Source organism: Hylobates moloch, unplaced genomic scaffold (genome assembly GCF_009828535.3).
Source record: "Hylobates moloch isolate HMO894 unplaced genomic scaffold, HMol_V3 SCAFFOLD_9, whole genome shotgun sequence".
In the NCBI taxonomy this organism is placed as follows: domain Eukaryota; kingdom Metazoa; phylum Chordata; class Mammalia; order Primates; family Hylobatidae; genus Hylobates; species Hylobates moloch.
Window position 1 is genome coordinate 118,339,060 of NW_026652284.1, and position 12,592 is coordinate 118,351,651.

The following is a 12,592-nucleotide window of genomic DNA, read 5'->3' on the forward strand; positions in this document are numbered from 1 at the left end:
TATGGTTAAAGGTAGAAAATATCAATAAGATTTTGGAGGGATATATTAAAATTCCCATGCAAGTTCAGGAATCAAGGAAAACTGTGGAAGAAGTAGAATACAAGAAATTGTAATGCCTTAGAAACTGCTGACCTAGACATGGATGAATCACTAGGTCTCAATTTGCAGGGCAGGCAGAGCAGATGTGCGTGTTTGGGTAGACCCTCACTTTACTCCTTGCGGCCCTTACAGAGCCCAGTATTAGTCCTGCTTGCTCTGTTTGGCTACTTTCCATAAATCAGCAACAGCAGCAGGTTGGAAATTATTATTTTCTTAGAGTTAACATTTTCTAATCTGATCTGTCTTAAAGGATCGAAGTAACACTGGACATTACAGAAATCTGAGATGACAGAAAGGAAATGCCCAGCCTATCACAGACTAAATATAATTTACCTTTGCATGAATGATTTTCCAAGGAACACCAGCAGGACTCAGAGAGGAGATGGAAAAGAAAAGTGAACTGTCTGGAAGAAATTAGCTTCTGCCAAATTGCACCCCTCCTGCTTCCTGAATGACTTGCTTTGGAAATTATGCTTATAAAAATCACATTCTCCTTCACTGCAATTTTACAGAGGCTACTATAATATCACTCTTCATCTCCCCCTTTTCTCTCTGCCCACACCACTATTCCCAAATCAGGTAAAGTAAGAGGAAACTGGACATCAGAAAGCAAAAAGGACAAAATCATTAAAGGTATGTGAGCACTCGAGCCAATATCTGAGAGTTCCAACCCTGTTTCTGCCACTTTACGTTGTTAAACTTCAGACAAGGTAGATGATTTAATTACTTTGTACATAAGTTTCTTTATAAAGAAATAAAGAGAATAAGGGCATCTATCCCTTAGAATTGTTATGATGATTAATTGGGTTAATTTATGTAGATTGCTTAAAAATAGTCCCTGGTGCAGAATGAGCATCAACAATTATTATTGACTCTAAAGTCTTGTATCAAAGCTTTTGCTGACTTCCTGTGACTTAGAGCAGGGGTCCCGAAACCCCAGGCCACAGACTGGTACTGGTCCGTGGCCTGTCAGGAACTGGGCCATGCAGCAGGACGCAAGCAGCAGGTAAATGAGCAAAGCTTCATCTGTGTTTACAGCCACTCCCTATCACTTGCATTACTGCCTGAGCTACGCCTCCTGTCAGATCAGTGGTGACATCAGATTCTCACAGGAGCACGAACTCTATTGGGAACTGCACATGCGAGGGATCTAGGTTGCCCACTCCTTATGAGAATCTAATACCTAATGATCTGTCACTGTCTCCCATCACCCCGAGATGGGACCACCTAGTTGCAGGAAAAGCAGCCCAGGGCTCCCACTGATTCTACATTATGATGAGTTGTATAATTATTTCATTATATATTACAATGTAATAATAATAGAAATAAAGCCCATAATAAATGTACTGCGCTTGAATCATCCCGAAACCACCCCCAACCCCCAGTCCGTGGAAAAATTGCCTTCCACAAAACCAGTCCCCAGTGCCAGAAAGGTTGGGGACTCCTGACTTAGAGGATCCACTTCAAGCTCCCGACATTCAGCAACACCCTGAGCCCATTGCTATCTTATACTCTTCTACTCATTGTTGTGACAGCCCATTTCTATCTTACAATCTTGTACTCACTGTTTTCTCTAGCTGGAAAAATATTTCTATTCCTATTCTTAAAAATCCGAGTCATACATTAAGATCCAGCACTAAAATTGGCTTGATTATGTGCATTTTCTCTGCCTCCACCAAGCATTTAATTCCTTTGTTATGAGCTTTTGTCAGTACAGCTTTTCTTAACTTGCATGGTGTCTAAGTTAAAATGGCTGTGCAGGAACTCTAGCTGCATATAAACCATATGAAAGGGCTGTGCCCTGTTGTTCACGCCTGTAATCCCAGCACTTTGGGAGGCCAAGGCAGGTGGATCACCTGAGGTTAGGAGTTCAAGACCAGCCTGACCAACATGATGAAACCCCGTCTCTACTAAAAATACAAAAATTAGCTGGACATAGTGGCAGGCACCTGTAATCCCAGCTACTCAGGAGGCTGAGGCAGGAGAATCGCTTGAACTGGGGGGCGGAGGTTGCAGTGAGTCGAGATCACACCATTGCACTCCAGTCTGGGCGACAAGAGGGAAACTCCATCCCAAAAAAACAACAACAAAAAAACGCAGTGGCTCGAGCCCGTAATTCCAGCACTTTGGGAGGCCGAGGTGGGCGGATCACGAGGTCAGGAGATCGAGACCACCCTGGCTAACACTGTGAAACCCCGTCTCTACTAAAAATACAAAAAAAATTAGCCGGGCCTGGTGGCGGGCGCCTGTAGTCCCAGCTACTGGGGAGGCTGAGGCAGGAGAATCGCTTGAACCCGGGAGGCGGAGCTTGCAGTGAGCCGAGATTGTGCCACTGCACTCCAGCCTGGGCAGCCGTCTCAAAAAAAAAAAAAAGAAGAAGAAAGATTGTTTATTACTCTGGGGCAGAGGATAGATTTTCCTACCTCTGTTCAATAATATTTGTTAGCCTCTGCTTCATACACAAAATAGAGTTGATGGGTTTTATTTTTCTTTGATAGAGAATGTTCTCAGTATGTTGGCTCATAAGAAATTTTCTTTCTTTGGTTCTTCTTGGTATAGCTAAAAGAGACTTTAAAAAGTAATAAATATATGAAAACCTAAAGGGAAATAAGCAAAGGACACACAGGCAGAAATCACAGAAAGCTCCAGTTCTTGTTATGGATTAGAGGTTTCAGGTCCTGCCTGAAAACTGAGCTCACAGGCAGGAGAATGCAGCAGAATGAGGTTGTGAATTGAGCTCAGAAATGTGTTGTTCAAATCTTGGCCCCAAGACCTGATAGTACTGTGAACTTGGGCAGGTCTATTTGTCCATAAGCATGGATTTCTTCATAAATATATATAGCCGAAAATGGCTAGCAGTGCAAAATGCTACTACAATAATTGAGTACACATTAGTGACAACTTTTGGCACTAGACCTAACCCAATATGGGTGGCTTTGGCTATGTGGGGGTGGAAGGGGTGTTATTTGTGTGTTCCATATCCTTAGGAAATTAACACTCCAGTTCTAAAGGGATGCTACAACCAGCTTCCCAGCCTGCTTCCTGTTCTCTATAACCCAAGCGATAATTCTAATGACAGCCTTCAAAGATCTGAAAGCCTTGACAGATTTTAAAGCACAGCCCAAGGGTGCACATGGATCCTGGGGCCCACCCACTTCTGGTCTCAGATCTAACTGCCAGTGGCCCCACGATAGGCTGGCCTTGGTATTGATATCAATATCTTACCCTCCAAAAATTCCCCATCAAAAATACAAATAGATGTCTGCCTTAATCTGACAGCAACCACAACGTCCAATACACTAGGAATTGCAATGGTATGTGAGAGAATTGCTGGCGTCCTTCAACAAGACGAGGGCTAGAACCAGTCAGAATTATTCTCAGCTTGGAGAAAAGAGGGAAAAAACTAAAAGGGAAGGAGAAGGAAGAGAAAGAGTTGAGGAGGGAAAAATAGCTAAGATTTTTTTTTTTTTTTCTAGAATCCGGAAGATTTTAGAATCATGGGTTAAACAAGATCCCAGAGTTAAAATTAGAATGAAAGAGCACAGGTTCATATTGCCTGGGGTAGAACACAGAACGATAATTGAATGCAAAGATTACATGAAAGAACTTTTTGAGGGGATGGGAGTGTTCTAAAACTTGATAGTGGGGTGATTGCATTTACTTAAACTCATCTAATGGTAGTATTAATTATCTAAGGGTACACTTAAAATGGGGGAATGTTAGCACATGTAAACTATACACCACAATAAAGTTGTGACCCATCCCAGACAGAGCAATCTGGGCTCCAGCCCATGAGGCACTGCCAGGTGGATGGAACGTGTGCCATCCTCCTGAGATGTGTGGAGCACCTGAGCGAGTTGCTTTGTTTTGTTTTCCCTAGCTGGAGAGTTAACACTGTGCCTGCTCCTTAGGGGCCAGCACTGCAGCTGTAAAGCCCTCTCTGGGCACCTCCTTTAGACTTGAAAGAAGATGGCAACACCTCTGGTTTTGGGAACCAGACTCCAGGAAGGCATTTTAGGGCTACATAGGAAGCTGAGTTGGTGCAGTACCTCAGCAGCTGTCCCCGAGTGAGGAGACAGCTGGGGATGGAAGTCTTTACTGTGAGCCCTCACCCAGGTGAGTATAGGACCTATGTCAGACTCCACTGTGGAGTGGAAGAACTTGGCAGTGACTCCCCATAGGAAGGTCCCAGTTTTTCAGACTTAAAAATGTACTATGGTGCATATAGGAATACAGAAACTGTGTCGGAACATTGGCTTGATATTTCAGTTCCTGGGGAGCTTCAGTGGCTCCGTCATTGCAATCTTTATGCCAGTAGCTGCCTTAAAGGGATGTGTGCAGATTAAAGGAGAAGAACCTAGGTGCCAGCATGACCCACTGTCCCAGATTCCTTGGGACATTGAGGGTTGCCTAGACTGGGGATTCTCAAGTGCTATAAACAAGGAACTCCAGGTAAACATAGATCCCTCCCTCACCCCTTCCTTCAAGCTTTAGGTGCTCAAATTTGTATCTTCCGAAGATAATTATGGCCACTGTGTGGGAGAAGGGTTATGAAGGGGTAGGGGAAGGGCTAAAATGAGTATATGGTTTCTGGAAGACAGTAATAATAATCTGAACTAGAGTATCAAAATTTGCAAAATTAATTTAAAAGAAAATATGGTGGACTTACCCCTGGAAGTGTGGGCAGGAGTAGGAGTGGGAATCTAAATCATTAGCAGACATGTAAACATCTATTAAAGGTTTCAAACCTATTCTAGGGTGCAATAGAATCAAATATTTGTAAACAGTGCTTGGGAATAGAGCATAATTTTTTATTTTGACTAAATTGTTGTCTTGAACCATCTGCTGTTGGCTCACTTGTAATTAACCAATCTGATTCCATCAGATTACCTATACCTATTGAGACGAGGGGCCAGCTAGGCTTCCTGGGTCGAGAAGGGGCTCAGAAAGCTGTGAAACTCACTCACTTCCTGCATCAGGACTTACTTCAGTCCTGGATGAATAATATTGAAGATTATGCTTAAAATATTCCTAACACCAGGATTTGTGCATATGTTTTCTTCCCCAAGAAAGCTATAAACAGCAAAAATTTTGCTGTATTTCCCTCTGTCTTCTCTTCCTTTCTCCCTTCCCCCTCCTCCGAAACTAAAGTAAAAGGAATGTTAACTGCCCCTTTTTCTGTGACCAGTGGACTTTATCTATACTCCCAAAACCAATTCCTTGAAAACATACTTTGTAAAGTCCTGTAAGATCCTGTCTCCTTTTATATCGCTGCAAGGTCATAAAGTAGATAAAACCTAAGTTGCAATTCCGGTTTTCCTCAAAATCTAAGACATGTCACAAAATAATTTACTGCCTTTGTTTCTCACTCTGATAACATCTTCCCACCACAGGTATTTCCGACCTTAAAGAGTTTAAAAGGCAATCATTTAATCTAACTCTGGCAACCCATTCGGAACCCCTTCCACACTGTGGAAGCTTTGTACTCTTGCTCTGCTCAATAAAACCTTCTGCTCACTCTCTCTCTATCTGAGTCTCTATCACTCACTGCGGTCAGCCGCCACACCAATTCTTTCGCATGCCTACGCTAAGAACCTTAGGTGTTGTATCTCGGTGAGCCAATCAGAAGTCTCCAGGAAAGGCATCTAGATCATCAAGTGGTGAGTACGATCAGACCTCTTTCTCTTGCTATTCTGTCCTGTCCTTCCTTAGAATTCGGAAGCTAAACACCAGGCACCTGTCGACCAGTTAAAAGTGATTAGTGGGTGTCAGGATGTCTGGTAAGGGGCTCTCTAACAACCCCCAGCCCTTCGGAGTTGGGAGTGTTGGTTTGCCTGGAACCAGTTCTAACTCTCACTTTCCATGGTGGTACCAAAGTACACCTGGGAGTGCTCAGCGGACGTCTTGGTCTCCCAGATATCCTGGTTGAGACGATGGCCCCATCAGAGGCTCCCCTGCACGGGTTACTGAGCACTAAGCATGAGACAGCCACATTTTCTGATTCCTGCCTCGTGGGTGCTAATGTCCACTGTTTAGACTTCTTTCCTCATCCCATAAGCACGGTTATTCCCACTAGACAGGATCAAGATTCCCTGTTTAGAAGTCTTAAATTCTTGGGGTGGTGTCCAGAAGATCCCTATTCATAATGCCCTCCAGTGTTTAGGCAGGTGTCGCCATTTGATGGCTATTTCAAAGGGCCAGTTCTCCACCATAGTGTATTGTCCCCCACATCAGGACAATTTAAAGACAGGTCTGTGATTTTCATGTGGATAGTAGAAGTCTCAGGGCATTTCCTCCATTGCTCCCCAGATAGGCTTTCCCCTTCCTTGGGCCCTCTCAAGTACAATCTGTGGTGCATAGGCATGGTCTTAGAACCGTTGAATTGTTGTTTCAACCATTCAATAATCGGTATTGGATGGAAGAAAATATAGTCAGTTGGGACACGGGATACCGGTACCGCCTTGAGAGAGGGGCTTACTCCCTTGATGGCAAGTGGGGACAGAAGGCTAAAGTACAGCAGCTGTTCTCTCAGCCCTGGCCTAGAGGACATCCACAACCCCCTTTGAGCTTACTAAGCCTCCTGTTGCCAATTCAGAGATTTCTCCTTGAAGGACAGTTTTATGGCCAGGCCCACGTAAATTGGGCCTTAGCATGCAAGCATCAGTGATGCCCCAACCCAGGCCTTGCCACCCTGGAATAGATAGGATGCATTGGCAGAAGGACCACAATAAATCCAGCAGTCCTTGTACCCCATTTAGTGGTCAATGGCACATGGCAGGGGCAAGGGAAGTTTCCATCCTGCCGGTAAGCATGGTTAAATCCGGTAGATGGAAAGCTCAGGAAAAGCGGCCATGAGCTTTGAGCACAATTGGACCTGTCCCTTAGGGGACACCCTAGGGGAAGATGAGTCACAGGACTAACCAGGGGTGTGGGCATCCTTGTATTTAAAATTCCAGATGGGCACCACACCTTCAAAACTGGACACTCCATTAAGTTGCATCCTGAATAACTAAGACAGATTTGACCCTGAGACCTTAAAAAAGAAACGGCTGATTTTCTTCTGTACCAATGCCTGGTCACAGTACTCCTTACAAAATGAAGAAACTTGGCCCCCTGAGGGAAGTATTAATTATAACACCATTCTACAACTAGATCTTTTCTGTAAACAGGAAGGTAAATGGAGTAAAGTCCCTTATGTACAGACTTTCTTTGCCCTTTGTGACAATACTGCCCTGTGCCAAGCCTACAAGCTTTGCCCAAATGACAGAGACCCACAGTTGCCTCCATACTCAGGGCCTCCTCCCTCAGCCCCACTCTCCTTCCCCACTGACTCTCCTCCATCCAGCCCCACCGAAGTGTTAAAGGCACACCAGAAAGAGAACATAAACTCCGTAAGCCAAGCACCCAAACTATGTCCCTTACAAGCAGTAGGAGGGGAATTTATGCCCACCTGTGTACATGTCACTTTCACACTCTCAGATTTAAAACAAAGGCAGATTTAGGGAAATTCTCAGATGATCCTGATAATGATAGAGATGTCCTGCAAAGATTAGGGCAGTCCTTTGATCTAACATGGAGAGATAGCATGTTACTTCTTGATCAAACCTTAAGTCCTACTGAAAAGGAAGCAGCTTTAGCAGCAGCCTGGCAATTTAGGGTAAACAGCCAAAATGGCCCTGGAGGAGAGGGAAAACTTCCCCACAGGGCAACAGGCAGCCCCCACTGTAGGACCTCATTAGGACACTGACTCAGATCATGGAAATTAGAGCTGCAGGCATTTGCTAACTTGCATTTTAAGAGGGTTGAGGAAGACTAGGAAAAAGCCTATGAACTACTCAATGCTATCCACAATTATGCAGAGAAAAGAGGAAAACCCCTCCGCTTTTCTAGAAAGGCTAAGGGGGGCCCTAAAAAAGCACACCTCCCTAACTCCAAATTCCGTAGAAGGCCAACTTATTTTAAAAGATCAGTTTATTACCCAATCAGCGGCTGACATTAGGAGAAAACTCCAAAAGACAAGTGAAAGTTTTGATTGCTAAATTATTATGGTGAAAATTAAAGTTGTCATTAAGTCTTCATAAGCACCTACATGTTAAACTTCTTTTTTTTTTGAGACAGAGTCTTGCTCTGTCACCCAGGCTGGAGTGCAGTGGCATGATATTGGCTCACTGCAAACTCCACCTCCCAGGTTCACGCCATTCTCCCGCCTCAGCCTCCTGAGTAGCTGGGACTACAGGCGCCCACCACCACGCCCGGCTAATTTTTTGTATTTTTAGTAGAGACGGGGTTTCACTGTGTTGGCCAGGATAATCTCAATCTCCTGACCTCGTGATCCACCCACCTTGGCCTCCCAAAGTGCTGGGATTACAGGCATGAGCCACCGCGCCCGGCCTAAACTTCTTGTTTTAAATCCACTTAATGTGTACAATTCCTTCTCTGCACGGTGTCTTTGTTTTTTTTAAATTTTAATTCAGGGGTCCATGTCCAGGTTTTTTATATAGGTTAACTGTGTTTTGTGGGGGTTAGGAGTATTATTATTTCATTACCTCAGTGAAAAGCATAGTACTCAATAGGTAGTTTTTCGATCCTCACTCCCATTCCACCTTCCATGCTCAAGTGGGCCTGGTGGCTGTTGTTCCCTTCTTTATGTCCATGTGTACTCAAAGTGTAGCTCTCACTTACAAGTGAGAGCATGGGTATTTGTTTTCTTTTCCTGTGTTAGTTTTCCTAGTATAATGGCCTACCATCCATGTTGCTGCAAAGGGCAGGATCTTATTATTTTTTATGGCTGTGTACTATTCCATGATATATACATACCCCATTTTCTTTATCCAGTCTACTGTTAATGGGCATTTAGATGGATTTCACATCTTTGCATTGTGAATAGTGCTGTGATGAACATAAGTGTGCACATATCTTTATGGTAGGATGATTTATATTCCTTTGAGTATATACCCAATAATGGGATTGCCAGGTCAAATGGTAGTTCTTCTTTAAGTATTTTGAGAAATTGTCACACCCCTTTCCATAATGGTTGAACTAATTTACATTCCCACCAGCAGTGTATAAGCATTCCCTTTTCTCCACAGTCTCACCAGCATCTGTTATTTTTTTACTCTCATTAATAACTATTCTGACTGGTGTAAGACGGTATCTCAATATGGTTTTAATTTGCACTTCTCTGATGATTAGTGATGTGTAGCATTTTGTCATATACTTGCTGGCCACGTGTATGTCTTCTTTTGAAAAGTGTCTTTTCATGTCCTTTGCCCACTTTTTAATGGCACCGTTTGTTTTTTGCTTATTAAGTTAAGCTCCTTATAGATTTTTGATACTAGAATTTTGTTGGATGCATAGTTTGCAAGTATCTTGTCCCATTCTGTGGATTGTCTGTTTACTCTGTTGTTAGTTTATTTTGCTGTGCTGGAGCTCCTTAGTTTAATTAGCTCCCACTTGTCAATTTTTGTTTTTGTTGCATTTGCCTATGCTTTTACTTAGTCATTAATTCTTTCTCAAAGTTCATTACCAGAATGATGTTTTCTAGATTTTCGTTTATAATTCTTATACTTTGAGGACTTACATTTAAATGTGTAATCCATTTGGCATTAATTTTTATATATGATGACATATAGAGGTCAAGTTTTATTCTTCTGCATATAGCTAGCTAGCTGTTGCAGCATCATTTATTGAACAGGGAGTCTTTTCTTCATTGATTATTTTTGTTGACATTGTTGAAGATCAGATGGATGTATGTGTGCAGCTTTATTTCCAGGTTCTCTATTCTGGACCATTAATCTATGTGTCTGTTTATGTATTAGTACCATGCTGTTTGGGTTATGGTAGCCTTCTAGTGCCGTTTGAAGTTGAGTAACAGCTTTGCTCTTTTTATATAGGATCACTTTAGCTATTGGGACTCTTGTTTTCTTCCATATGAATTTTAGAATTTTTTCTCTAATTCAGTGAAAAATGTCACTGATAGTTTGATAAGAATAGCATTTAATTTGTACATTGCTTAGGGCAATATGGCCATTTTAACAGTATTGATTCTTCTTATTTATGAGCATGAAATGTTTTTCCATTTGTTTGTGTCATGTCTGATTTTATTCAGAAGTATTTTGTAATTCTCATTTTAGGGGTCTTTCACCTCCTTGGTTAGCTGTACTTCTAAGTTTGTATGTGGTGTGTGTGTGTGGTTATTGTGAATGGGACTGTGTTCTTGATTTGGCTCTCAGGTTGGGCATTGCTGGTGTATACAAATGCTACTGGTATTTGTACATTGATTTTGTATTCTTAAACTTTGCTGAAGTTGTTTATTGGATCTAGGGGCTTTGGGGCAGATATTATGGGGTTTTCAAGGTATAAAATCATATTGTCTGCAAAGAGAGATAGTTTGACTTTCTCTCTTTCTATTTGGATGCTTTTTATTTCTTCTCTCGCTTGATTATTGTGACTCAGACATACAGTAATATGTTGAATAGGAGTGGTGAGAAAGTGCAACCTTGTCTTGTTCTGCCTCTCAATGGGAATGCTTCCAGTTTTTGCCCATTCAATATGATATTGCCTTTGGGTTTGTCATAGATGACTCATTATTTTGAGGTATGTTCTTCCAACATCTAATTTTTTAAGGTTTTTAACATGAAGGGACACTGAATTTTATGTAAAGCCTCTTCTTCATCTATTAAGATGATCATGTGGTTTTCATTTTTAGTTTTGTGATGAGTCACGTTTGCTGATTTGCATATGTTGAACAAACCTTGCATCCCAGGGTTAAAGCCTACTTGGTCATGGTAGATTAGTTTTTGATGTGCTGCTGTGATATGGTTTGGCTGTGTCCCCGCCCAAATCTCACCTTGAATTATAATAATTCCCACATGCCAAGGGCGGGGCCAGGTGAAGATAACTGAATCATGGGGGCAGTTTCCCCCTACTGTTCTCATTGTAGTGAATAAGTCTCATGAGAGCTGGGGGTTATATAAATGGGAATTCCCCTGCACAAGCTCTCTTTGCCTGCCACCATGTAAAATGTGTCTTTGCTTCTTCTTTGCCTTCTGCCATGATTGTGAGGCCTCCCTGGTCATATGGAACTGTAAATCCATTAAACCTCTTTCCTTTACAAATTACCCATTCTTCGGTGTGTCTTTATTACCAGTGTGAGAAAAGATTAATACACGCTGTATCCATTTTGCTTGTATTTTCTTGAGGATTTTTGCATCTATGTTCATCAAGAAAATTAGCCTTAAGTTTCATTTGTAGTTGTGTCTCTGCCAAGTTTTGGTATCAGAATGATGCTGGCCTCATAGAATGAATTAATGAGAAGTACCTCTTGCTCAATTGTTAGGAATCGTTTCAGTAGCAATGGTATCAGCTCTTCCTTATATGTCCTGCAGAATTTGGCTGTGAATCTATCTGGTCCAGGGTTTTTCCTTGTTGGCAGGCTTTTATTACTGATTCAATTTCAGAACGTGTTATTGGTCTGTTAAGGGTTTCAATCTCTTCCTGGTTCAATCTTGAGAGGTTATATGTTTCCAGAAATATATCCATTTCTTATAGGTTTTCTAGTATGTGTGCATAGAGTTGTTTATAATAGTCTCTGAAGGATTTTTGTATTTTTGTGAGGTTGGTAGTAATGTCTGCTTTGTCATTTCTTATGGTGTTCATTTGTATCTTCTCTCTTATTGTCTTTATCAGTCTGATTTCCTCTTTCAAAGAGCCAACTTCTGGTTTCATTGACCTTTTGTATGGTTTTTGGTGTATCAGTTTCATCCAGTTCATCTCTGATTTTGGTAATTTCTTGTCTTCTTCTGGTTTAGGGGCTCATTTTCTCTTGTTTTTCTAGTTCCTCTAGATGCAGTAACAGATTGTTAATAAGAGATATTTCTAACCTTTTAATGTGGACATTTAATGGTATGAACTTCCCTCTTAACACTGCTTTAGCTGTGTCCCAGAGATTCTGAAATGGTGTATCTTCGTTTTCATTAGTTTCAAATAATTACTTGATTTCTGCCTTAATTTTATGGTTTACCCAAAAGTCATTTAGGAGCAGGTTGTTTAATTTCCATGTAATTTGTGTGTTTTTGAGTGATTTTCTTTGTATTCATTTCTATTTTTATTGTGCTGTGGTTGCAGAGTGCGGTTGGTATGATTTTATTTTTTTTTTAATTTGCTGAGAATTGTTTTATGGCCTATTGTGTGGTCGATTTTAGATACGTGCCATGTGCAGAGAGAAGAACGTATATACTGTTGTTTTGGCGTATAGAGTTCTGTAGCTATCTGTTAGGTACATTTGGTCAAGTGTCAAGTTCAGGTCCCAAAAAATTTTTGAGAGTTTTCTGCCTTCATGCTCTAATACTCTCAGTGGAGTATTTAAGGCTCCATATTATTGTGTGGTTATTTAAGTCGCTTAAATAAGCTTCTAATAATTTTTTTATAAATCTAGATGCTCCTGTGTTGGATGAATATATATTTAGAATAGTTAAGTCTTCTTGTTGTATTG

At 41.5% G+C, this 12,592-nt stretch overlaps 1 pseudogene; it reads right to left on the minus strand.

Annotated features, from left to right (window-relative positions):
- LOC131384168 (uncharacterized) overlaps positions 1-12,592 on the minus strand; it is a 266,466-nt pseudogene that overhangs the window by 178,483 nt on the left and 75,391 nt on the right.